The sequence below is a fragment of the Stigmatopora argus genome, chromosome 18 (genome assembly GCF_051989625.1).
Source record: "Stigmatopora argus isolate UIUO_Sarg chromosome 18, RoL_Sarg_1.0, whole genome shotgun sequence".
NCBI classification, from domain to species: domain Eukaryota; kingdom Metazoa; phylum Chordata; class Actinopteri; order Syngnathiformes; family Syngnathidae; genus Stigmatopora; species Stigmatopora argus.
The window spans coordinates 7,081,705-7,109,201 of NC_135404.1; the positions used below are offsets into that span (position 1 = coordinate 7,081,705).

A 27,497-nucleotide genomic window follows, 5' to 3' on the forward strand; every position below is an offset into this window, starting at 1 on the left:
GACTACAAAACTTTATCAGGATTTTCTTAGGCAAGAAACATCAGCTGACGCATGTGGCCACAAAAAATGCACGTTTGAATTTGACACCATTTGTGTTATCCTGTATGTGTATATATATATACTTTTTACTGATAGTTAGACCCCAATTAACTCATTTATTTCAATCTGTCACTGCCATTGAAGCGGATAGACGTCCAATCCTCTTTAATTAGGAGGCCTAGCAGCAAGTAATCCCTGCCAGCCTCTCCCAGTCAAAATGGATTGGACGTCAGTGTCCGTCAAGGGCGCTGAAATAAACGTATTTTTTTTGGCACCATTTAAACTTGATTGATCTAAGCCTCCTGTAGAGGGAGCTCGCTTGTTTTATCTCACAACCACGCGTGCACGAGGGCGGAGCCAACCGCCGCGTCCACGATCCGATCTGTGTGCCTCCGTGTGCCCCACTCTAGCGTCGCAAGCAAGTCGGCGAGCAAAGCGTGCGGGAAGCCGGAAAAGCAACAAAGTCCAGCGACCCAAGCAGGACCTAATTTTTTTTTCTTCTTTCCCCCCCCTCCCCATTCCAAGCCGCGTGGACGCGGACCGGACAGCGAGGAGCTGGGTTGGACGGCGGCGGGCGCGCGCACGCACGCACACACGCAGCCTAGCTCCACTTGGACGTGGCCGAACGGAGCAGGAGATCCGCCTGCACGCACGGCGACTCGGACCAAGCGCCGGACGGACGGACCGCCCCCGCCGGCGTCCTGACCACGGTAAGCTTTGCCTTTGACAGATGAGAGCTTGTCTCCCTCCCCGATGACGCTTTTCCCGCGTGCGCGTGCAAAAACAGTCAAGCGTATGCTCGCCCCGCTCCCTCCGATCAATAGCGATCATTTCAGCCTAATGAAGCACCCGTGTCCCTCCGATCTGCGTGATGAAATGTAACACCCACCCCACCCCCCTTGCCCACTATCGACCCGCGTGTCACTAATCACTCAGCGGTCTCCCGAGCCATCTCTATCCGCCGCTCAGGCTTGCATTAGCGGCTGTTTGACGGCCACACGTCAGTCGTCTCCACATTCCTCCGCCGGTGGTCAGCTGGACTCCCCGACCGATATCGGGGGAAAAACAGTCCCGGTGTGGCGTTCACCGCGCATGCGCCAACACCACACACCCCCTTTCACTCATCTGCATGCTCTTCAAGTGGGAAAATGTTTTGGCTTGTGTGCAGAGGTTCTGCTGTGAAAATCAGCAGGAGTCCCGTACAGTGGTTCTCCGTTTACGTCGGGGGAACCCTGCCTGACCCGTTTCGCATCCTCTCGCCTACATGTCCATGCCTCCTTCGGGCCCCCCGGCTGACCTTCCTCGCTTTTTCCCAGCACCCCAGCAGGGCCTCTCGCTTTTCCCCCCCTCTCGGTTATGTGCCTTTCCTCCTCGCTGTTTTCCTTGGTTCGTTCTTACACCCCTCCTCCATCCCCTCCAGTCACTCCTTGCCAGGGCAGCGATGGTCCGGTGTTCTGAAACATGGAACGCACTTATATAACCTTGACTTTGCTCTTCTGCTCGGATGTGTAATGATGTCAGATTTGTCTTAGGGAAAACGGGACACCTGCTTCATTTTCCAAACAGTTGAATTATACATAAGGTAGCAGTGATCAAAATTACACTTTTGTATTGAGGGCGATGGGCGTCCAATCCATTTGGATTGGAAGGAATTCTTGTAAAAGCATTTGGGTGGGAGCCAAACTTAAGCTTTCACTAAATTGGTATTGTCTGGTATCCTCCACGCCGAATGGTATGGACGACTATTGCCGTCCATGCCAGCTAAACCATTACCTCATCGTTGGCTAAAATTTTAAAGATCACGGTCCATGACGGACGGAGTGCAGAATCTGATGGGTTAAAATAAGATTATTTGATTGTATGTCTATGATTGTCAGTAAATCAGTTTAACTAAGGTCCATTTGAATTCTCCATGGAGCGTTTGACATCATTTGGAATTTCTGGATGTTTTGTGGCACGTGACGCTTGCAGTGAAAACCAGGTTTTGGTTATTATGGTTTTATAGAGGAACTTTTTGGAGATACCCAAAGGGGATAAACTGAAAGTCGGTCAGTCATATAGTGTAGTGGCTCACATAGCTGCGTTTGTTTTTCTTCATTTAGGTATTTTTATCGTCTAGCCCACCTGTGTCAAAGTGGCGGCCCGGGGGCCAAATCTGGCCCGCCGCATTATTTTGTGTGGCCCGGGAAAGTAAATCATGAGTGCCGACTTTCTGTTTTAGGATCCAATTAAAATGTAAAGTATAGATGTATACTACATTTCCTGATTTTCCCCCTTTTAAATCAATAATTGTAATTTTTTAATCCATTTTTTTCCGTGTTTTTAGTTCAAAAATCATTTTGTAAAATCTAAAAATATATTTAAAAAAGCTAAAATTAACATTGTTTTAGATCTATAAAAAACTGAATATTCAGGGATTTTAATCCAATTCTTTTAATCCATTTATAAATATGTTTAAAAAAATATTATATCTAAAATGGTCCGGCCCACATGAAATCAAATTGACGTTAACGCGGCCTGGTCTAGCCATTGAATTTGGTCACATATTGAAAAATAAATGTTGATAGAAATTATTATAGATTGAAATAAATAAATTGATGTAAATCTAAATGGAAATGAACTAGAAAATAATGAATAAAAATGTAATAAATATATGTAAATTAAATATATTGAATAAATCTTGAAATGTTGAAAATAATACTGAAATAACATTTTATAACATCTTAAATGACGTATTTATGTAATTTTTTTGGCACTCCTGCTCCTCCATACTCAAAGCCCTACGGACATTTCAGTCTTCGTGCTTAATGTACGTTTATTTAGCCAAACAATGCATCCTGCATCTGACATGAAGTCGCGTGTTTACAGCCAATGTGACCTGATTTGACTGCTGCTCGTCCCGTAGGAAACGGGCAGGCCTCGAGCGCTTTCCCACATGCCGTTTTTCGTTTGTGTGTGTATGTTTTCCCCCTCACCTAATTAGATTATAGCACCCATATGCTTGTTTGCTTGTGGGCGGCTTCATACAATCCATTTTGTGCGGGGGAATAAGGCCAAGAGCCAAATGTCTCTGCTCATCATGGGTCTAATAGATTGACGGCTTTCCCCCTTTTTTCTTTGAATTCATTGGCTGACTGATGCAGATTCGGTCCATCGGGGGTGAAGAAGGAGCTGATCTGAAAGGTGAAGCTCTTTATTTACCAGTCGATCTACGTTCTTACCCTTATCAAAGGTCACGACCTGTGGGTCATGAACAAAAATAACAAGATCCTGGATGCAAGAGGTGCAAATTAGTTTTTAACGCAGGGTGACTGGATTCTCCCTTAAAGATAAAGTGAGAGGCTCGGTCAGGAGCCAGATGAGTTGGCTCGGGCATCTGTTTAGAATGCTTCCTGGACGCCTCCCTGGTGAGGAGTTCCAGGCATTTCCTACCGGGAGGACACGTTGGGGATACTATGTCTCCCGGAACGCTTTGGATCCTCCCGGAAGAGCTGGACGAAGTGGCTTGGGAACAGGAAATCTAGGTTTTCCCTGCTAAAGCTGCTGTCCCGAGGCCCAACCTTGGATAAGCGAAGGGAGATGAGTTGAGATGAGATGAGATGGCTGCTGTTGGCGGTGATAGGCGTCTACTCTTTCGCCAGCGATCGCTGTCAACTTTTCCAGTCCAAATCGATTGGACATCTAAAGCTGTCAGTGCCAGACGAGTGTCCGTACTGTGGCCAGCACACGACATTTTTGTGCACTTGTTGACAGTTTGTATTCAATTTTATTGGACCATTTCATCGTTGGCCGCATCCTTCAGATGAGCCGTACCAACCGCAATTCTTTGAAAATAGGGCCCCCCCGCAGCTGGTTTCGCTTAGCAACATGAAATAGTAGGCTTGTCTATAACGAGTGGAATCGCCAAAAGCTTTTGAAATGTTAGTCACAAAGGGAAGCAGGGAATCTACCATTTTGTTTTTAGGCAACAATTATCGGCACGTTTCTTTTGGGTGTTTCCAAACTATTTTTTTAAAAGTCTATGAAGCTGTGTGTTTTTTCCCAAACAATAGCTGTTTCTATAATAGTTTTCAGATTGTATGCATTTATATTTGTAAAATTCCGTTGCGTTTCATTGAAGGCTGTTGTTGGAAAAAAGCCGTGTAACTCTTGTTAATTTTGCTGAGGGAAGATGGATGCCCAAAACTTGTTGCATTTTGAGGAAAACTTATCATTTCACTGCTCACGTCACATTATGTGATGTATGAATTCAAACAAAAAATCTTTTAATATTGTTTCAAGAATCCTATGATAGCTTATAGACCAAATGTGTCAAAGTGGCGGCCCGGGGGCCAAATCTGGCCCGCCGCATCATTTTGTGTGGCCCGGGCAAGTAAATCATGAGTGCCCACTTTCTGTTTTAGGATCAAATTAAAATGAAGAGTATAGATGTATATTAAATTTCCTGATTTTCCCCCTTTTAAATCAATAATTGTAATTTTTTAATCCATTTTTTCTGTGTTTTTAGTTCAAAAATCTTTTTTGTAAAATCTAAAATATATGAAAAAGCTAAAATAAACATTATTTTAGATCTATAAAAAAACTGAATATTCAGGGCTTTTAATCCAGTTCTTTTAATCCATTTATAAATAAATAAAAATCTAAATATTATATCTAAAATGGTCCGGCCCACATGAAATCGAGTTGACGTTAAAGCGGCCCGCGAACCAACCCGAGTCTGACACCCTTGGTCTACAGTTTCCAGAATGATGATCATCTTTAATGGCCAAGAATGTTAAAATTCAGTGAATCTACCGAGTTTGTATGAAATAGGTCATTATAGGTTCATTTTAGTTATTTATCTAGAAAATGAACCCTCCGACTCATTTTCTCCTAACCACTAAGTGCACACGGAATTTGTCTCCATTAGGTACGGCCTAATAGTATCATATAATATATCATTTAAAACAAGCTGCTATAACCTGGGTAGATTAAAGTACAGAGAACCATTTATCCATGCAAGGATAGAAGTCATGCAAAAGTGGTGTGTAATGATAGCGATGTGGATTTTCCCAACAATATCAAGAAACCTGACGTGCAATGCTCTGGTTTAGGGACAATATTGTGTAATTTGTTTAAAAGTTAACGTACAGAGTAGTGCTGAGCAATATAGCAACCACAATATGAGGCATTTTAGTTCACGATAACTCACTGTTCACTGTAATTTTAATTTTTTGAAATTGTTATTTTAAAAAGAAAAGCCCAAACTTTGACTTTGTTACTATCTGTTCTTTCCCATTGCTTTCCCATTTTATTGGTAGTAGTAGTGCGTTCACAACCTTAAAAAACAAAAACAAAACATGAACTCAGTGTATTGACTGCAATAGACTCAATCTATTTTCGTGACAGCCACCCTGCCTTGCCCCAGTACAAATTGATTGGACATCTATCTCAAGCAACGGCACTGAAACATGATCATTCACTGTCAGCCCATCCATTTCAAATGGATTGGAAGTCTATCACCATCAATACCAGCCATTAAAAGTTAAAAGTTTCAATTATGCACAACATGCTTGTGTCATGCGGTGGTATTTATAGTTATATATCGATAGTTTGTGGGTTTAGGGACACCTATATCCATTCAGCTACATTTAAGAGCTATGTTTATATTTACAAACATGATTCAAAACAACAAAGGACTGCCATTTAAAAATATATATCTATATTTCGGTGATATATAACATCAAATTGCCCAGCACTAATACAGAGGACATGCTATTTTTTTGTGAGCACCTAGTATTGTTCCTCAAAGTATTCTCAAAATTTAGCCATCATGAGTCAGTGTTCTGATGTCCTACATAACTATACTGTTTCTATTCTTGTCCTCATTTAGAATTTTAATTAATCATTCATTCTTTACTGGTGTTAAACATCTCCGCTAAACCGAAGCCACCGTCGTTAATCTCCCCTGTTGCGTTTGTCCTTGTTTATGGTAAAGAATGAGGCCAACGTGCGGCATGCAGTTACGTTTAAGGGCCCCGACTGATAAGCACGACGGCAACACGAGGTTATCTACCGCAAGCGTCAAACTGGACTGGAAGATACACGTCGTTTCTTGTTATTATTGTGGCACGCAGATGTTCCCTGACACTCAAAAGCTAACAAAACACCCGCCAGACAGCGGCAGGTGCGTTTCCGCTTTACCCACGATGATGCACTGTAAGTCAAAGTGAAGAGTCGTTTAGGCTTCCCAGGATTGTAAATTTGTCGCATGTCATAAACACTTGGCGTCGTGGCCAAGCTAGGAATTCCATTCATGTGGGAGGAAATTTAAGTGGGAACAACAATTTCAGACTGTGTGAGGCACCCCCTTCGATGCTGAGGCCTAAAATAATGATGCTGGAATTAATGGTTCCATGTGGCTAACCCGTTAGCGATAATATGCTGGAATTATATACGCGCATCCTGAATCTTCATAGTGTTTTTTTCTGACGTCATTGCCTTTGACCTTTTTTTGCTGCTGCTTTAGGCCCCACAGAAGCCCCGCCCCCCTTTTCAGTCATCATTTAAAGTGTGTAATCTTGAAGGAAGGAATGACCTCTTGAACTTTCAATGATCTGACTCACAATTGAAATCCTGCTATTAATGGGGATATCACATTTCCACATGGAAAACAAGTTAGGGATTTAAACGTATACACAAATCAGCAATAGAAATTAAGTCCAAATGGATTGGGCGTCCATCGGCATCAATGGCAGCGAATGAAGTATTTTATTAATAAATAACATTCGAGTCGTTGCAACAGAACCAAGGTCGTTGATGTCTTTCCATAGTTTCAGCGTCATACATTTTGCTGTCCGGTTAATGTAAAAACACATTTTTAGAGCAAGTCTGGTTTGTCTATCACCATTATAAGTAACCTGAAATTCGATTTTCCACCATACTGCCCTGTTAAATGGTATGTCATTCTCCAATCACCATATATTCAATAGTCCAACCAGCAGACAAGATACATATTTTTAGTCAAGAAATTGAAATAGTAATAAGTTATTTGCATGGATACTAGATATTTACTACATAGTATGGGTGTCACTTTTTTGCCGGTTGATTAAATATGGAAGAATTAACAATTAAAAAGGGAATCTCAGATACTATTGAGCTTTATTTTTGTAGGAAAAGTGTCACAAAATTTGAAATTTGTCTTCACCCACCATGAAATATGAATATCAATAGCAGCCAATATGTTAAAGATCCATTGACGTAAATTCAGACTTCCGAAAAAGGTTTCCCGCGTCCCCTTTTACATATAAAATAATTTATCGCTAGAGTCATTAAGACAGATCAGCGAGGTAATAATGCAGATTGCTTCCCCTTCCAAATCAAGCGCTAATAAAAGCAAAGCGCAGTAATTCTACGGATCTGCACTCGTGTGGCGCGTCACGCTCTATTGTGTCCTGAAAGGGGAATTTACTAATCTTGCAGTGTGAAATAAGCAAATAATCCAAATAAATACACTTCCCATTGCCACTCACCCCCAAGACGAAAAAAAAAAGATAATTAAATCCTGATTTTGTCAACAAAGCTTAACTGCACACAACAATTCATTTTCTAATTAGGCCTTTAAGAGTGTAGTGTTGTGCTTTGGAGAATTGTGGGTCATTTTGACAATAATTAACAAAAGTAAGAAAAAAAGGAAACACCATCTTTTCATGTCCACCTGGTGGCGTCACTTGGGGACGCCGCTAACTTAACGGTGAGCGAGTGTAGAGGGATTTACTGATACGGCAGCTGCTCCTATTTGTTGTCATAACGCCGATAAAGTGCTGCACAAACTGAACGCTTGATTACAGAACGTGCCTTTTCGGAAACGCGCGAGCTGAGCTCCACACACCATGAAACCTGATCGTGGGCAAACTGCACCCACGCTAACGTCGGACTTTACCCCTTCACGTTTCTTTACCATTGTCTCGCTCGGCTTGATTTGATTCTTCATACAATGGTTTCCGCTTGAAAGTAATCTTAATCTCGCATATATTTTTTGCTATAGATTAAAATGTGCCCGATGACTTAAGGATTTAAAGCTAAAAATTCCTCGAGGCTTCATCAGTCACTGAATTTAACCATAAAGTTGACCATTTTGCCTTTTTCGTTTATCCGACATTTGATCTGACATCACACTTGCTCATCTCTCATGAAAGCCTCCATTTATTCGCTTTTTTTTTCTTTCACTGTTCCACAATAGACAAATTTGAGCGCATCATTGCTTGGGATGAGCAACAAATAACATTACAGGGTGGACTCGGGTGCAAAACTTATTACTTTCCTGCTCTGCGCTTTTGTGCTCCGCTGTCATTTAGAGCAAAGTGTCTTTTTGTCCTTTCTGCGCCTGCTTGTGAGAGGTCATTGTTTGCACTCCATTGCCTGGCCCCGCCTTCTCCTCCCCCATACGTACTGTACATTTATAGATATATGCATGTGCGGTAGGCAGGCACATTCTTTCGCCCGGCTGATTACATTGCTTGACCAAAGCTGACCTTGCCTTTCCCCTGAAAATACATATCAAGGAAAAGAATATATATATATTGGTACCTCGAGATACGAGCTTAATTCGTTCCAGAACTGAGCTCGTATGTTGATTTTCTCGTAACTCAAACGAACGTTTCCCATTGAAATGAACTAAAAACAAATTAATTTGTTCCAAGCCTCTGAAAAAACACCAAAAACAGGATATTGAATTGGAAAAAATGTTTTATTTGTTCTAATTCGCCATCTATTAACAAAGTAACACATGACTAGTGGTTTAATATTACTAAAAGGGGGGGGGGGGGCTTTTTGCATGGCAACGCACTCGTAACATAACATAAACAAATTTGAATGAACTTGGATTACGATGCAGACACTCAAAAATAAGTTTAATCGAACCTAACACTAAACTTAATTCTAATTTTGTTTGACATTTTGATACCTTTCTTCTCCTGGGTTGGCTCTTTTTGCCCCGCCTCCTCACTGACTTTCAGTCAATCTCGAGGATTATTTGCTGTTGTATTCCCTTCAAAATATTCCGAAAATGATGCACACAAATGTCCTCACAATAGGATAACGCACGACCACTCCTTTATTAAAATACAATTGAAATAAAATAATTAGAGATCAGAAGAGACTTTTTACACATTTTTCAATTAAATAATTAATAGAAAGATCGACAATAATAACAATTGACCGCCTAAAAAAACATCATCTGTAGCTAAACTGTCTCAAAATGATGAATCAACTATAGCAATAGTTGTTGGTTCATTGGCCTGGATTAGTCAATTCATAGTGGCAGCTCTAATTCAGAAATAATAAATTCATATTATTTAAAAAGCCAAAATAGTAAATCTGCGTATGAATCCATATGCAGCTATTGCTGGTAAAAGAGAAAAAAAAATAAGCAGAGAAAGTGGGTCAACCGTGCAAGATATGTCCCTCACATCACGACAATCGTGGCTGCACATATCCACGGCGGTTCCGCTCGGCTAGCCCGCGGAGACGAGACCTCCTCGGCCCGGTCCGATCGATCCCCCGCATCGGCTCGCTCGCAGCGCCGCCGCCAGTCAACGAGGGGGCCAGCCTTTCAACTCGGCAAACAAGCAGATTGCGGCGAAAGCGACTCACGCTGGATTATTGGCGCGTTCAAACCGGCTTTTTTCCGTGAGTTTGCAAAGGGCTATAAAATGCAAATCCGACCGCTTTCATCCCCAATGAAAGTGGCGCGCTAATGAACACGCCGGTTTATTGATAGAGATTTAAACGATACGCAGACTCGCCCACGCTCGTGCCAAACTGATGATTAATGTGTCAACAAGACGTCCAGCAAAAAAGATTTGGAGGTATTTTTCAAAACTAACTAACGCCGTCTTTCGTTGAATTCAGTGGTGTCAAACGTACGGCCCGCGGGCTGCATCTGGCCCCCCGTTTCTGCCCAACAGGCCCTTTGTAGCTGTACATACAGCATCATACGCCTTTTAAAAATGTATTTACTTTTTTTTTTTTTTAGACACGAGTCATGAGTTGTGTGATGGATTGCGTGAACTAATACACTTTGCTAAATTTCATACCAGCAGTCCGAGGCGTTCTTTCACCCCCATGGTCAAAATAGGCGCCGTAAAATACAGATAAGTTAACAAGGTACCTTAAAATGCCACAAAACAACAGGGAGGAATAAAAAAAAATCAACATATAGCGACCAATGAGAAGGATGTAATTTAGAAATTCCCCCAAAATCAATAGGAAATGATCCAAAATTTATGGGAAGTGACCTATAAGTAACCTAAAATGATAAGTGAAATGAACTCAACCCTGGTTTAATTGGATCGATTGGACGCTTATTGGCATCAGTGACAGCTGTATTTTACATTGTAACCGTTAAAGACTGAAACACTTTCTGAATATTGATATAAATTCTCTCTCTGGTTGTTTAGATAAAATGTTTATCGAAAAATGCAGCAGGTTCGTTGGAATGGAAAGAGACTAAACAGACAAACCGCAATAGAACAATGCTTGAATACTTGAGCTGACTGCTGATTTATGACGGCAAGTAATTTGAGTCGCATTCTTTTCTAGCAAGGAGGGGATGCAACTGCTAACAGTGCGACGTGGATTTTACTGTAAAATTTCTCTCGCTTAACCTCGTTTATTTTTTCCCCTCATGTCATGAAAGAAAACGTTTTTAGCCAAATATTTTTTACTTTACACATGCACATTTTCCTTTTAATTTTAAACAAATTCATTTTTTCCTATCATTTGTTTCCTAATGAGCGCTCCCAGTCTAAATGAATTGGATATATAACACCGTCAATAGCATTGAAACATCAGCATTCACTGCCATCCCTCCCTGTTTGAATAAATTGGACATCTAGCGTCATTTGAGGGCAATAAATTGGTGAAGTTTCAGATTCGCGCTCATTTTATGATGCTATCCTTTAAAAAAATAAAGTAAATACCTGCCCAACAAATGCTATTGATAGAATACATTTAAAAAAAACTTTGCTATATACTACTTACTATTATCGGACTATTAACATCACTATTAATCCTTAGGAATTAGTTTGATTAAATCCGATTAAAAGAACGGAATCATTGTACAGCCGTGGTTTAAACACAAGCCAACATTATTAGTCATTTCAGAATCTATCATAGTGTGGCTATGGTGTCGTATTTGTTGATAAAAAGTGTCATCTCATGGTAGCCTTTTAATATACAGTGCATGATATCATTACTGACCGACTTTCATTTACTGAACTACAACTAACCTGTAAAATCAGCCATTGCCAAGTACTGTATCTGTAACCTGGAGCTTTTTATCGGCCTAATCCTTTCATTGCTTGCCCAATCTACGCTCGTCCACGTGGTGCGTCAGTATTTAACTTGGCTGCCAACTTCTGTCGCGGCAAAGCGGGGAAGTGTTTGCAATTTGAACCCTTTCAAGTCAAGTACTTTTGCCACAAATGTTTTTTTCCTACCCTACGATTTGCTCCAAGGCCGCTTCTTTTCCACATCGTTCACAGTAGCTGTCACACAAAATAAAAAATAAAAAAAACTCGGCAACGGATGATCCTTTCCGCGGTGAAACTGCGAGGCATCCTGCAGATTTTGACGTTTGTGGTTTCGGAGATGCTTGAAAAAACGCCGAGTGATGGAGCGCACGCACGCCGCCGCGTCCCGGTCACTAATATGTGAAGCGGTGGTAAAAATACTCGCACCCTGTACTTAGCCAGACTGGTGTCAAAAGTATAACCCAACTTGTCAGTTGGCAGTCAAACGTCACTCCTCGGACGTAGATAAATGGATGTTACTTTGTCTAGCATTTATCTTATGGCTCCACATAAATACATGTTTGAACATTTATCTGGCGCTGTTTATAGTCACGCCCTTCAAAATTTGTGGAACTTAAAACAGCTTGATTACTTGAAAGTCTTGACTGGTCCAGCCAAACAAAGTTGTGGCATCAGTGCAATGTGGTGACCATCTGCTCAGCTCAAATATTAAACAAAAAACAGGAGGTCCGTGTATTCCAAACGACGTCCGTTTTACGCTTGAAAGCAGGCGGCGGAGGGGAACAAGCGACACATTGACGGCTACAGGCGGCGTCACGTAAACAGATGAAGTACGCCGAATGACGGAGGAGCTCGCGCGGTGCTTCAGTGACTTTGGACAATTGAAGGCTTGACAGCGCGAACGGCAGAAGTGATGTCAAAAGATGATCTATTGCTTCTTATGGCGATGACGCCATTAGCCCCAAAGGCCACCGTGGTTTGAATTTTTAGATTTGTAGGGCTAAAGCAAATGTACTTTTAAGCAGGGCCGTTATTTCGCTCAATTGCCGATGATTTTTGGGATGAGTCAACGAAGCAGTCATACTTAAACATACACAAAAGTAAAATAATTGGCATTAAGAGGCAGGAAAAAGAGGATATGAAACACTTTTACGTCAGCATTTTTTTTAAATACAGGGCGACTCAAAAAAAAACAGGATCCTAATTTGGGTAGGCGTCATTTCTCGGTTTTTTTTCGGGATGAACAGAGTCTAGCTTTTATTTTAAATTTTACAACATTATAAAACAAAAATATATATATTTTCAGTTATCAACAACTGTGTCAAAATAGCCTGTTCGTCAGATCATCGATTAGTTGTTGGGGAGCCTTTTTCGCACCGGTGAATCATTATATAACATAAACAAATTTAAATGAACTTGGATTACGATGCAGACACACTCAAAAATAAATGTAATCTAACCTAATACTAAACTTAATTCTAATTTTGTTTTAAATTTGTATACCATTCTTCAGGCCGGGTTGGCTCTTTTTGCCTCCACACTGACTTTCAGTCAATATCGAGGGTTGTTTGAGTTTGTATTCCCTTCAAAATTTTCCGAAAATGATGCACACATCCTCACAATAGGATAACGCACGACCTTTTGCCAACAAGAAGTAATATATACTCCTCGTAATAGCGATCGCTCCGCCATTCGCGCTGAATGACGGGAAAAAAAACACTGAAAAAAATGCAACGCTGCGCCCAGTGTTCGTAGATATCTGTTATACACGAAAGAGATGCGGCAAAAAAGACAGTGCGCTAAAATCATAAACTGCCTCTCATGTCTTGGCCACCTGGCTTTCTCGTATCTCGAAATTTGTCTCGTATCTCGAAAAGCTCGTATGTCGGGGTACTCATATTACGAGGTACCACTGTACTTTATTCAACCCATTGGCAGCGCATAATGTCCAGTGCATTTTGATTGGCCCTGCCCAGTAGAAATTAATTTCACCTCTATCACCATCAATGGCGTCCAACATGACCTCAAACGGAATTTTATTCCATATCATAGAAGTCCTCTCTACCTGTATCTAATCTTATTCTAGATGCTAACATGAACTGTCAACATTTTCACGCCACGGTTTTCGCAGTCGACCTTCAAACGGCAACGAGTCCTCGTTGCGCATCCCGGCTTGAATCTGTTTGACTTTCCCTGAAATCTCATAAAAATATAGACATTTAGGCATCTCATGTGACACGCTGCCTGTCATGTCTCATCTGTCGGCCGCCTTGAGCTTGACTGGCGCAGACTTCCAGTAAACCAGAGTCTGGAGTAATTCAATTGCTCGGCCGGGTTGTAAACTTTAAACGTGACGCTCGGAAAATATCTCGGCGCTTGTAAAGTCTTTGTGGGATTCTCATGGTGCAGAGATTTGCTTGAACTTAACATGACTTTTAGTACATATATGAATATCATCTTTTGACAGCTGTGACATAATGACTGACTGGCGTAGCTCGTTAAGGTGTCGAGGTCGGCGGTTTTGACAAACTGCTCTGGTTTTGCTCAACCGGTGCGAGGTGTGTAGCGACAATTAAAGCCCCCCGGTTGCTGGGGGCAGTCTAAGCCTCAGGTTAGACACTTCATTTGGCTAAAGGATTAGCCTGCTGAGCCTTTTAACGCTAAGCCGGTCGTAGAGAAAATGGAGCATCGCTTCGGATGGGCTGGAAAACCACGTGTTGCCGACGTCCACGACTAGAACAGAACCCCTATCATCCCCAACGGATTTCCCGCATGGCGGCCTTCCCGCTGGGATTTGGCAACCCCCCGCCACGATCTGTATCCGCCGACGCTAAACCCCGAGTCGCGCTCCCGTCCGCGGAGACGCCGCGCCAAACGATCATGTTTTCGGAACCTTTCGTCCGGAGCTCCTGTGGGAAAACGCAGGAGGTGAGTTAGTCTACGTCTTAATTGAAAGGGGAAAGGAGGGGCAGTCTTGTCTGCGGGATTAATTAGATGCACGTGGATGGTGGCATGTTGTGGTTGGAACATGGCAGCTAATTTCAGCGTTTTGATTGGAACCTTATTGTTTACTTGACAAACTGGCATCTAATAAACTACACTTATCTGTTGTTCAAGATGGAGGAGAAAAGGCCGCAATTATTAGAAGATTTTCTTTCTTCACAGTCACGGACAGCGGTGGTCTAATGTGTAGTGAATCCTTGCATAGTGGTGAGGAAATCTGTAAAATAGCACCCACAAAAACCATAGCCAATGTCTTTCGTTGACTCTTTCGGACCCACGGAAACCATTTCCATTGGCGGTCATTATTTCTGACCAAAACCATAAACTGCAAGGTTTATTTTAACTGTAGGTTTTAGGGCTGCTGTTGAGGTTAGGCCTAGGTTTAGGGTTGTAGTAATTTGGTTAGGTTGAAAGTAAAGGTTGATCAAGAGCTGTCAATTACATTGACTTCAATTTCCATTCTATTCTAATTACGTTTAAGTCTGTTATGTTTATGTTTCATTGAGAATTGGGAAATGGTTATTGACCAGTAGATCAAAACACCCCATGCATTTGCTCTAGAAATGGCTCCTATTAGTTTGGCTCTTGTAAATTTGCATATTCATTAAATTTGACGTTGTCCCTATTTTCTATTGAACTCAATTATTCTCAGAACAAGACCATGTTCTATTGAAAAATATTGCTTTGAATCCATCACGTAGGCTTCATAAAATCATCTTTTAAAAAAAGCCAGCGTTACAAAAAATCCTTCTTTTCCACCAACCCCCCCAGAAATATTGAATATACAAGAATAAAGCAACAGTAAGCATTTTCTGTGCAATGGTTCCCAAAAGAAGAATGAAAATAAAAATTCTGCCGATATGTGCATCCATAGTCCCAAAATGGCAATAGAATTAGTAACTCTGACACCATAAGGACTGTAACTGAAAGCTGTATAATACTCTTATTAGATTATGTCCATGGGAGTTAACAACCTACACTATGTTTGAAACACTGTCATTTGTATTTTAACTCTTTCCACGTCCAATCAATGTGCCACTTTTTCATCATTCTGCTGTAAATTCAATTCTTAATTCCTCTTTAGTGTTCATTCACTGCCAGCCCTCCAGTTCAAATAGATGGAACATTTATCTGTGTTACTAGTAGTAAATGAGTTAAAGAAAATGAATTAAGATGTGTTTGTTGTAAGTCATGATTTAGAAAGTGACACCTGATGCTTTGGAATATATGATGGCGACTCACTAGTTTGGATGGAAACAAGAGTACATTTTCTTAGTTGTTTTGCCACCATTCATTTCAACACTCTCGCTATTGACAATGCGGACAAGCGAGTTTTTCATGCATGCATGCATTGTGTGTAGACAGTATGTGGGCCATGTCGCCTTGGGCCGGCATTTCTATGCATGTGCCCCCCGCCCCAGGGTCGCCAGTGCCTGATTGAGTTCAAATCGCTCTTGGAGATTTTTCTTCGACAGTCAACAAAGAACAGTAAAATGTGAACAAACAACATTTTGTTGATTTTAAAGAAGAAAAGATTTTCCTTTTACAGCCTTTGGTCGTAAACGTGACAAGTTTAATAAGGAGAGGACAATTTGACATTGCATAAAAGTCCCATTTTCCACTTTCCAAGTGCTGTCTGCCTTCTAATGGATGCAATCGTTTATAAATATATATTTTGTATGGCAGCTGAAAATGTAATTTTAACCTAATTTTGCCTGGCCTTATTCCAGACGGTCTTTGTAGCGATGCAAGTGACATTCAAGCAGAAAAATTCCAGCTTGTTTGAACTATTATAATTACTCTCTCCTTTTGCGACGCTGACATTTCAATGAGTGCCACTAATAAGCTTTTACATGGGCGAGCTATGCATGCTTGGAGCGCACAATAACATTGATCATCGTAACCGCAGCATTTGCATTCTGAACCGGGGAAATGCGGTTTTGTGAGTTTTTTTTTTTTTTTTTTTACTGTGCGGACACTCCCAGTTCAAATAGACTGGATACGTTAGTCGTCATAAAAAATAACATCTGTTTGTGATGTTTCTATTTTATTTTACATACTCCCAGTCCAAATATATATATACATACATATATATATATATATATATATATATATATATATATATATATATATATATATATATATACATACACACCCACACGCACCGTATTTTCACGACTATAAGGCGCACCACATTATAAGGCGCACCCTCAATGAATGACACATTTAAATTTTTTTCCATATATAAAACACACTGGATTATAAGGCGCCCTGTCTATTTTGGAGAAAATGTAATGTACTTTAAGTGCGCCTTATAGTCGTGGAAATACGGTAGACATATATATATATATATGTATGTGTGTGTGTATATATATGTGTGTCTGTATGTATGTATATATGTATATATATACATATATATAGACGTGCGATTTCAAACCAAAAGGCCCCCAAAAATATGTATATACATATATGTATATGTCTATATATATATAGACATATATAGACATATACATATATGTATATACATTTTTTTTTTTTTTTGGGGGGCCTTTTGGTTTGAAATTGCACTTCTTCGATCTAATCCAATTTATTCCCAAATGTTGGCCAGACACTCCGTGGTGCTCAGTTGCTTAGCATTTAAGATCTTATCCCAACATGTGAGATGTATGGTAGTCAAAATTGATGACAAAAAAAATCCATCTTAACTCCAAAACTGCACATCTACTTGCAGCATTAAAGTGTTAAGCAAGCTAAAGCATGTGGCCGCTACCTTGCTCGTCTAAAGGTTAAAGATTTCTCTCCATATTTGCAAGCTTGAACACTCATTCATGTTGATCTTTTATTGCAAAGTCTCCGTACGACCTCCGAACCTCGGGGGATTTGAATACCTGTCTTAACGTTATTGATGGGACGGGGGAGGAGCTGGCAAGAAAATGCTGACTAGGGACGCGGCGTCGCTTGTTTACGCAGCAGTCAAAGCGTGGGGCCTGCCAGGGAATGCGGTCAGGAGAGGCCCGTACTGTGTGGGACATACTATCCTCTACTGAGGCTGCTGCAGTGGAGCGGCTATAAATAGCTGGCACTGTTAACCAGGAAAGGGAAGAAGAAGAAGAGAGAAGCTGCTGCTTCTGCTGCAGCGGCTTTGAAACAGACCCACCAGGCCGGTTGACGTTTGAAGATGCAGCCGGAGGCTAAGCGCTCCTGCTAAGCCCGGGTCGCGGCACGCCGAAGACGCGTCGTGCCGTTAAAGAAAAGAACAGGCACGGGGAGAACAAGATATTCTTTTGTTTTGTGCAGAGAATCTCATTTGCAATCTTGTGATCCGGCTTGTTAGATAAAGGGGATCTACGGAGAGAAGCCTCTTGCTTGAAAATGATTATAACCGGTTTTTATTTACAATAATAACTTGAGGGACTGGTATAGACAGACACAATTGTTGTTGCGATGCCAAAGAGCCATGTGCTTTTTCCCCCCTTCCTTTATACACAGTAATTTTGTTTTGTTTGCCGTTTTTGCAGAAACATCAAAGGTTGTTTTTATATGTTGGAAATGGAGGAAGCACGCCAAATGTATCGTTTATTTGTTCCAAATGTTTTACTACGTTATGACATGATCAAAAAAAGCTGTCTTCTTCTCCACGTGACGTTCATAGTCGTAAATGGGTTCGCCGTAATACAAAAATAAACGTGTAAAATATTCTCTGTTCTTTAAAAATGTATTTTTATAGATTTTATATTCATTCCCTTTAGAATTTTATTGGCGGCGATTCCACGTGACGTTCATAGTAATAAATGGGTTCACCGTAATAAAAAAACAAACGTGTAAAATATTCTCTGTTCTTTAAAAATGTATTTTTATAGATTTTATATTCATTCCCTTTAGAATTTTTTGGGGGGGCCATAATAAAATCTGTTTTATCCTTTTGAAAGTTTTGGGGGGACTTCAAAAATAGTCGTTTTTAATAAAAAAAAACAGCTCCAAAAATAGGATTTGGACTATTTTTAGGTCAATAATGTCTTGAAATGATTGACTAGTTTGGTAATCAATCAGCTGATTAATTGTGTCAACCCTCGATACAGTAAGGGCTGACACACATGTAGCGAGGGGGCTTAATTCGGTGTGTCAAGGCAATAGCTCGGGGTGATTTAAGATTCTTGAAGTGCTGCCAACATTCCTGGTGGAACTCTGTAAGAGAAGGGAAAGGAAGTGCGGAGAGAAAAGAGGGAATGTGGCAAGTATGGAATGACTCCATGTGTATGCGTGCCTGTAAGAACATGCATACTGAGTTGCTATGGTAACAACAACAAGTGTGTGAGTGTGTATGTGCGTTCGTGTGAAGGGGTGGGTTTGGTGGAATTCCAAATGGGAACATTGGGAGTGCTGTGTGCACAGGGAGCACAAATGTGTGTGCATGTTTGTGTGTTCTTATGTGAGGGATTGGGTGCTTGTGAATTATAGTTAAAGTGCCAGGGGGGCCAATTTGGGGCCGACTTTGACAGCTCGGAGGTGAATTTGGGAAGATGAAAAGCAAAACAGTGCTTTGATTGAGGGTTTTTTTCTTCCTGTGATCTAGCATGTGTTTATTGTATGAGATTGCTACCATCGATTATTTTTCCGATTAGCCCGTCTATTAAACTGGCTTTGAGTATGAAAGTGCTTATTGAACTGGGAAGGGGTGGGCAGCATGTTTATTGGCTGGCGATACTCCCGAGTCAATTAAGTGGAAGCTCTTCTCCTGATTAACTCGTTTAAATTCAAAGCAAAAGGATGAAAGCAGCCACATGATTGTCAATGGTTCAGAAAATAGTTCGTATAAGCAGCGTGACATACGCCAGAGCAGAACAGATTTCAAAGAATTACTCAAACACAGGTGTGCTTCCGAAAACAGTCAGCTAGGATAGGCTCCAGCACCCCCTGCGACCCCTGTGAGGATAAGCGGTTCAGAAAATGAATGTTATGCTGGTGGCTGCGTTGTCATCGCAATGTTTCGTTTCTTTTCTGTCTTCTTTCTTGAATTGAGCCTTTTCTGACTCATGAACTTTAACCGCTTCAACCAAAAATGGAATTGCATCTTTTTCCTATTACAAACATATCCTGCAAGTTGAATAATAACCCCCTTATTCGTTCTTGAGTTATCTTGAACACAAACATACAGAACCAAATATATAACCTATGCTTGGAGTTTGTGAAAGACAATACACAATAATAATAACAGTTGTACGGCACGACAAACAACTTAATTGATATATGAATGTTTGTTTTGGTTACTGTTTGTTCAAATTTAGGACATTCCCCATCGTTCACGCACTCTTTCTTCCCGTCTTCCTCTTATTTTGACAGCGTGAGACTGCGGTAACATTAGTCCGTGTAGAAAAACGATCCCCACGAAAGATCAATTCACGGTATTTCAACGTTATTTTTCTTTGCCACAGAATTATATGACGAATCGTTTCACCTGTTGTTAAAAGCCATCGCTCTAAACGCATTGGCAATCATCCCATGTCATTTTTACCTAAATTTCACCGTCTCCGATGTTAACTTGGAATTAAATCAGGCCAGCACTTGCTCACGTACGCAAAACGCATCGCTATTTAATTAGTTATTTAGACAAAGAAGAACAGGAAATGGGTTTAATAGTTTTCCCGGTTAGGGGTGTATGCATACAGATGACAACAGATGTCCAGCGGCATAACCGAGGATTGGCTCGCCGCCATCAGAGCGGGTGAGACGATAGTGGAGATTTTCTCCTCCCGTTTGTCGCCAAGCCAGCTGGACCGCCAACCTGTTTATATGTAGAGATATTCCCATCGCTCATTTATCTTCTAAACTAGACTTTTTGTCCGTCTTTATCTTACCAAGTGTGGTTTGTTGACTTGACGTTCAAGTGTGAAGGATTGATTGATTGATGTGTGGCATTTGCAGCCTCAATTTTCATCCTTGGAGAATTTTTTAAAAGATACTTGGAGTAGATTTACAATCTTATATTGTGTCTTTATAAAGCAACCACATTCACTTCTTGACAAGAAAAGGATTACTGATGGGGTTTAGATCAGGGGATGCCATTTATCTATGTCAAATGTGGGACTGGGATGTCCTTTGAGAGGCCTTTTTTAATTAAAGGCTAAAAAAAAAGTTGAATTATAAATGGGTTCATTTTTGGTGCGCCCAAGAAGAAAATATCAAAAGGCCAAGGAATAATTAAAGCTTTTCATTTCGGAAAATCGGATTTAACTCATTCATTGAGCAGGGAAATCTGGCAGTGAATGAGTTAGCTTATGAGTTAACCGTTTTGTTGCCATGGTTGATGGTTCAATGTATTTTAACTGAGAGGTTGAACAATGTTGGATCTTTTGTTATCCCAATTGTAGTCTTTTTATGGAATTTCTAACTGGATTGGACATTAATAATTGTCAATGGCGCTGAAAGAGTTAGGTATGAAACAAGTTCCCGTAAAATGTATTTTCTGACCTCTGTGACCTTTGACCCCAATAACCCAAATTCAACTGATTATTTGACCTAGATTTGACCGCCTAGTAATTATAGTCATGTTACTAAACTTTATTCATTGACTGCCATTGGCATTGATAGGCGTCCAATCCATTTGACCTGGAAGAGGCTAGCAGCGAATGATCCCAGCCGTAGACTCAGCAGTATTGACATAGCTCGGGATTTAGCGTAGCCACTTCTCCTGCTGCTTGTCAACCTGCCAAGGTCTTCCAACCCTGCCATGCGTCTGTGGCCTGTTTCTGAGTGAGTGAGTGAGCGAGCAAGAGAGAGAGAGGAAGCTAGTAGGAGTTGGCCCAAAAACAAGCCTGGCGCTGATCAGCTGTGAATATTTGGCTTGAGTGACTCGCAGCCGTCCACTTTGTTTACTAGCGAGTCATCAAGGCGGCACGTGTTCAGCGTTGGGTGACCCATCCGTTAGATGAGGTTCGATAGAAAGGATTGAGCTTTTTGTAGAGCTGGTTGAATGGAGAACAACGAGAGAATTTTTCAGGATGATGTCATGCGTGCGATTTCTGATTCACTCACGAGCAAATAAACACTCCTGCCACATTTGGCAAAGGCCGAGGTGTTGGGAAAATTTGCTTGAGTTGGAGTTTTAAAATAAATATTTATGTATTTTATATACATCTATGTAAATATGTATATATACATATATATGTATACTAAATATATATATATATATGTATGTGTGTATGTGTGTGTGTATGTATGTATGTATGTATATATATATATATATGTATGTGTGTATGTGTGTGTGTATGTATGTATGTATGTATATATATATATGTATATGTGTATATATGTATGTGTATGTATGTGTATATATATATGTATATATATATATTGCCTGCCAATATATATATATATATATGTGTGTATATATATGTATATATATATGTATGTGTATGTATATATATGTATATATATATGTATATGTGTATATATATATGTATATATATGTATGTATATATCTATGTATGTATCTCTGTATATGTGTATATATACATATATACATACATATATATACAATATATGTATATACATATCTATATGTATATGTATAAGTATAGATGTATATATACATATGTATTCCATGTACACGTGTATATATATATGTATATATTGATTGCCATTCAATCACAGTATTTACAGTTTCATGTTTTAAAATGAAACAAAACAACCCAATTGTATTTACTTTAGAAAAAAATGAAAATGAAAAAGAAATAAAACGAAAAAAAATGGAAAAAAAGGTCGACTGAAAGATTTCTGATGTAGCGCGTAAAAAATGGTGTTTGACACCTAATGCTATGTTATCCCAGGTGACATGACGTAAAATCCTCATTTCAAAACATTCCATTACTACAACCACATGACCGCTCCATGCATAAATAATTTCAATGAGATTATTGACGTCATACTTCTTTGTAGATGTTCTATTCATGATGTCGCCAATACAGGCATAAGGTAAACATTAGCGACCGGTTTGGGAAGAACACAGCCTCTTCTGAAGCCCTTCTCCAAGAAACCTCTGCATGTTTCCAATTAGAATGCCTTCAGAATCAAACCAGAAGTTCAAATGTGCTTTTCATTTTCTTCTACCTTGAAACTGTAACGGGCTTCTTGTGACCACATTCAGACTAACAGAAATCGACTTTTCCAATAACTTAGGCTTGAGATACGTCTGTTTGGACTTCCACTGAATTTCTAATTCACTTTCTCGTTCAGAAAATTAGTTAAGTACCTGCTGAAATAAGATGAAAGCTTGTAAAAAATGTCATAATTGGGCTTTTTTTTGCACTCAAACCCGTACGTTTCTGAGGTGGGGGTTTGGACTGGACGTCCGTTTCTTTTTCTTACCCACCACGTACTATGCTAAAACTATATGTACTTAACTGTACCTAGGTTGGCAGCCAATGGGTTTCTCTTTTTGTTTAGTGAAATTTAATATTTTGTTGGATACAGTTGGACGCCCTGTAGTGCAAACATTGCATTTTTAATATATTCTTTCTGAAAACTTTGCGTCCATGTGACAAATACGCCTTCTTACAACCTCGGTTAATTACCCTTTGACCATAGTTAGTGGCCCTTTGGGGAGTTACCGTTCTTATCAAGGTTTTGGATAAGATGCTTATATTTCATAGTGCCTGAAACCTCCAGCTATAACACTGTAGACATGTTGATTCATTCTAATACTTTTCTAAAGAATTCACTTTAAGGAATCCTGTGATTTTTCAGAATCAGAAACTTTCCTAATATATGCCCATGAAGAAAGCCACTTTGTTCAGGTAGTTTACTTCTGTTGTCATCATCACATCTGCTGGACTGAAACCTAAAAAAAATAGGATATCAGCCCCAGTGGAAATTATTGTGGTAATTGTTGCATTGACTACAAAAAAATGTTTTTTTTAAAACACGATTGTTTGCTTGCATAGACAAATGAATTGGAATCCAATGTCCAACACCAATGTTAGTCGTGAAATGCCGAAAATAGAGCTCAGTTGACTTTGCCTTGCCATGAAACACTCCTTTTTACAGCACTTATTTGCAGAGGGGCCCCTTTACGGTCATGTAACAAACATGAAGTTCTGTGAGCTATTGACCTATATTACCTGCACATGTACACTTAGAAATGTCTTACCCAATGAGAGTACAGTGTAAAAACAGCAAGATCATGGCCTCGCATGCAGTCATCCTTCTTATCGGGTCAAAGCCGGGTCACTGTGGTTTCCCCTCTAATGATGCCGCCCACGTTTCTCTTTTGTGTGCGTGAGCGAGGTCAAGGTGAGACCCTCGTCAACCACTACAATGACTCCCTGGATCTTTCACGGTTAAAAGACTAAAGCAGATGAGTCCTGGCATGTAACACTGTGGGATGTTGTTTGATGCAAGGACAGTAATTCAGTTTTCTAACATGCTGGAAAATTTCCGAGTAAAAAGTACCACTAATTTAAGCAAAATGAACTGTTTACAATAGAGTAACTCATTCGCTGCCAACATTAATTACATTTATTATCTCCGAGATTCGATTTTAAATGTTTATACTGCTCTGATTGTAGTTCTTTTACGCTCTAGGTTTAGCGACATAATTCACTTATTTAACAAATATATGCATAAAAAACAGTAAATACTCAGATTTCTGGAGGACTCAAAGGAAATGTCATAGAAATTGTATTTTAGCGTGAAACATGAAGTCGGTTCACTTTAGCTTGAGGCATATGAGATACAGGGTACTCGGATGTTTCGTCGAAAGACTTTTGGTCCCCGGACGTTTGGTCGACCGGACGTTTGGTCGACCGGACGTTTGGTCGACCGGACGTTTGGTCGACCGGACGTTTGGTCGACCGGACGTTTGGTCGACTGGACGTTTGGTAGAACGGATGTTTGGTAGAACGGATGTTTGGTAGAACTGACGTTTGGTCGCTGGGTTGTTACTGTTACAACCTGCTCTCAAAATTATAATCATGAGAGAGAGTGAGTGAGTTTAATATCTAAATATCTAACATCTCTCTGACTCTAACTCTCTGTCATAATTTGACAGCGAGCGAACCCGGCGACCAAACGTCCGTTCGACCAAACGTCCGTTCGACCAAACGTCCGTTCGACCAAACGTCCGTTCGACCAAACGTCCGTTCGACCAAACGTCCGGTCGACCAAACGTCCGGTCGACCAAACGTCTTTCGACGAAACGTCCGGTCACGGAGATACAGTATCAATCCACCCATCCATTTATTATTCAAGTATGCATAGATGAATGAACGTTAGCCCAGATTTAAGTTCTTCCGGCGTTGTTGACGTGGCTTCCTCGCGAATCCTTGAACCCGCCGCCCAATCAGTTTTAGTCAGCGCCTGTGTCGGTGTCGTGTGGACGAGCACCCTCGCAGCGAGGAGCCGTCTGAAGGACGTTAGGACGGTGCTGGCTTCACGATTGTCACCGTAAATGAGCATGCTGTCATTGTCCTATGACATCATGTAAAGTGGACTATTCGGGCGCTTACGCTTACAGGAATTGGGAAAATTGAGCTGTTAGTGTCAGAACAGGAAATAACATTGACGGAATAATCTGAATTTGGCATTATATCCACAAGGGTTCAAAGAAAAGCAGCTTTTCTTTCTATTTAAACCTTCTTTTCGTAGTTTAGTGTACTACAGCAGACTCGCCGATGGTCTTTGAGCTTGCCTGATGATATTTCCAGGAAATAACTAGGTCATGCTGTTCCCAAGAATGCCTGAAATCAGACCTATTTGTGGATGTTACTAAGTTATATGTAGTACTAACAAGGCGCTGGAACAGCTCATTGCGGTGTTGTGCACATGTCCGATGACCGGAACTCAACAAGACAAAAACATGTTGCGAGGAAAATGAGATCGAAAGAACCCCGCAAAAATATACCATTGAAAAAAAAAATGTTTTTTTCCTTTTTTTTAATGTACCAAGTATGTTTTTCTAATGTTGTTAAGGTTGAATGATTTTCAACCCAAATGCTCCCTTAAATTACTTTAACATAACTGTTCTTATGATTTTATCATTTATTATATTTTACTGTTAAAAACAACCTTCTGGCTGTTTTCTTTAATGTTATTCCAAAAAATTAATTTATTGGGCGACGTCCAAGTCCATTTTGAATGGGAGCGATTATTCGCTGCCAAACTGTCGAAATTGATTGGACGACTATCACCACCAATGGCAGGCAAAGTGTCTATTGATTGCTAGTACGTATATGTATACTAAACTACTCTAAGAGTTGAAAATTTTGTTCCACTACGCATTTCCGATCAAGACCATCCCAACAGCCTTGACATACACTTTTTTGACCTGCTAAAATCCTACTAAAAGATCCAGTCTCCCGTCATTCCCATGTTTGAACTTCAGGGTCTTTACTGTATTTAGCCCTCCACGTTCAGACGCTTATTAACCCCTCGGCATAAAAATCTCTTTCGATAATTATTCGCAGTCTTGACACCATCAAAGGGGGTCGACTTGACCCCCCGAGATGGTTTTGAGAAAACGCTCTCTCATGTGCCGAATATGGAAAAAACAAGGAGTTATCTTGCGTGACTACTCTCGACAGCACACAAAGCTTTCCCGGTGAGAAATAACAGTGTAATTTTCTTTTTTTCTTCTTTTTTTTAAAGCTAGCAATAATTTTCTTTGATGCTTGTTTGGGCACAAAAGTAGTAAAGCCAGCTCGCTTTTCCGCTCCACAAGAAGCCACAATGACTCCATAAATTACATTTAAAAACGCACACTGAAGTGCTGTTGTGGTGAGGATTACTTTGGAGCTTCAAACTTTTGGAAGCTCAAATCGCACGGCGGGTATTTTTCACCCATCTGTTTCCGCAATGGCGTTGCCATCCGACGCGGTTTGTAGCAAAGGAAACCACTTTGCAGTCGCAAAAGCATCACTCGTCGTTTTTTTTCTCAACAAACTGCATTATGTGACATGACAAATACAAGTCAAGTTATATGTATTTTGGGATTTATCGGTATCGTTTACTTCAGGGGTGACCACACTTTTTTCTTCGAGGGCCACAGATTTTTAATGTGTATTCTTAAATATTAACTCATTACAGTAATCTCTCGATTATCGCGTCTTCACTTATCGCGAATTCAGTACTATGCGATTTTTTTCTGCTATTATTACATTTTTTTATTTATTCATTTCTTTTTAAAGGTCATAAAAATGGGAAAATACACGCTGAAACTCGTAAGAGGAAGCTATTCTTGCTACTAGGACTCAGCACTGAAGAAAAAAATTAAAAGGGGTGACCCTACTTCGCAATTTTTCGATTATCTCGGTCATCTCTGGTCTAACCGCGATACTATTTACCAAACCGTTAGAACAGTGGGTTGATCTGTTTTCTTAATGTTCCTGTTTGTAGTCACTGTAAAACAAGTCATTTTCTCCAGCTATGCTATAGCAACCAAATAGCTAAGTTCAGTTTTTTAAATTTCTATTTTTTTTTACCATTTTGTTCATTTTTATTCACGATAATAACCTTGCCCAAGAGCGCTTAACGCGGCTCATTGCGTCATGGCTAATAGATCGCACTTCAAAGCGAATAAAACGGCCTTAGGCGGAATTTAGTGGGCTTCGTTTTCCACTCAGTGTTTCTCACAGTTTTTTTATGATACTGGAAACAAATTGAATTCAAACCAATCGTGCCATGGCTTCCTAATTGGCCCAGCGGCCCTGTTGGCCACACTTACTCTACCTTTTCCACGTGCGTCTTTGTCGGATCTCCGCTTAATTAGAAGCCTGGCAGCGGAATTCGGTAGCGACCAAGACTTCTATTCATGCTGGCGGGGTGCGTTCCCAAGGTCGCGTTGCCGACGGCTGTCCGTCCGAGTGGCGAGCGTGACGGAAGAACGTCCGGGCTTTGAAATTTGTCCTCATTGAGCATCCTTATTCACAAAGCAGTAGAACCCATTTATCTATTAAAGCAGGTACTCGTCACATTAAAATAGCCTCCTTGGATTCAACTGGCATACAAAGTATATTTGGGATTTGCCAGTATACTAACTTTGACGTCCTCTTATAACTCACTGGCTGTCATTAAAGGAAATAATTGTAAAAATGATAAATTCCTGCAATATCTATTATAGCCTTAGTCTTACTTTTTGTACATTTTCATGTATTTTTTGCGTTTGTAGTA

At 40.3% G+C, this 27,497-nt stretch overlaps 1 protein-coding gene across 3 annotated transcripts in view; it reads left to right on the forward strand.

Moving 5' to 3' along the window:
- The first annotated feature begins 407 nt into the window (after positions 1-407).
- LOC144092837 (thyroid hormone receptor alpha-B) overlaps positions 408-27,497 on the forward strand; it is a 72,054-nt gene continuing 44,964 nt past the window's right edge. For 2 of the 3 annotated variants that reach the window (XM_077625961.1, XM_077625965.1), the window contains exon 1: positions 408-749. The gene's annotated coding sequence lies outside the window, so the exon portion shown is untranslated. Of the gene's footprint in view, positions 750-14,214; positions 14,262-27,497 lie in introns of those variants that run through there. The other variant, XM_077625964.1, reaches the window with a different exon arrangement.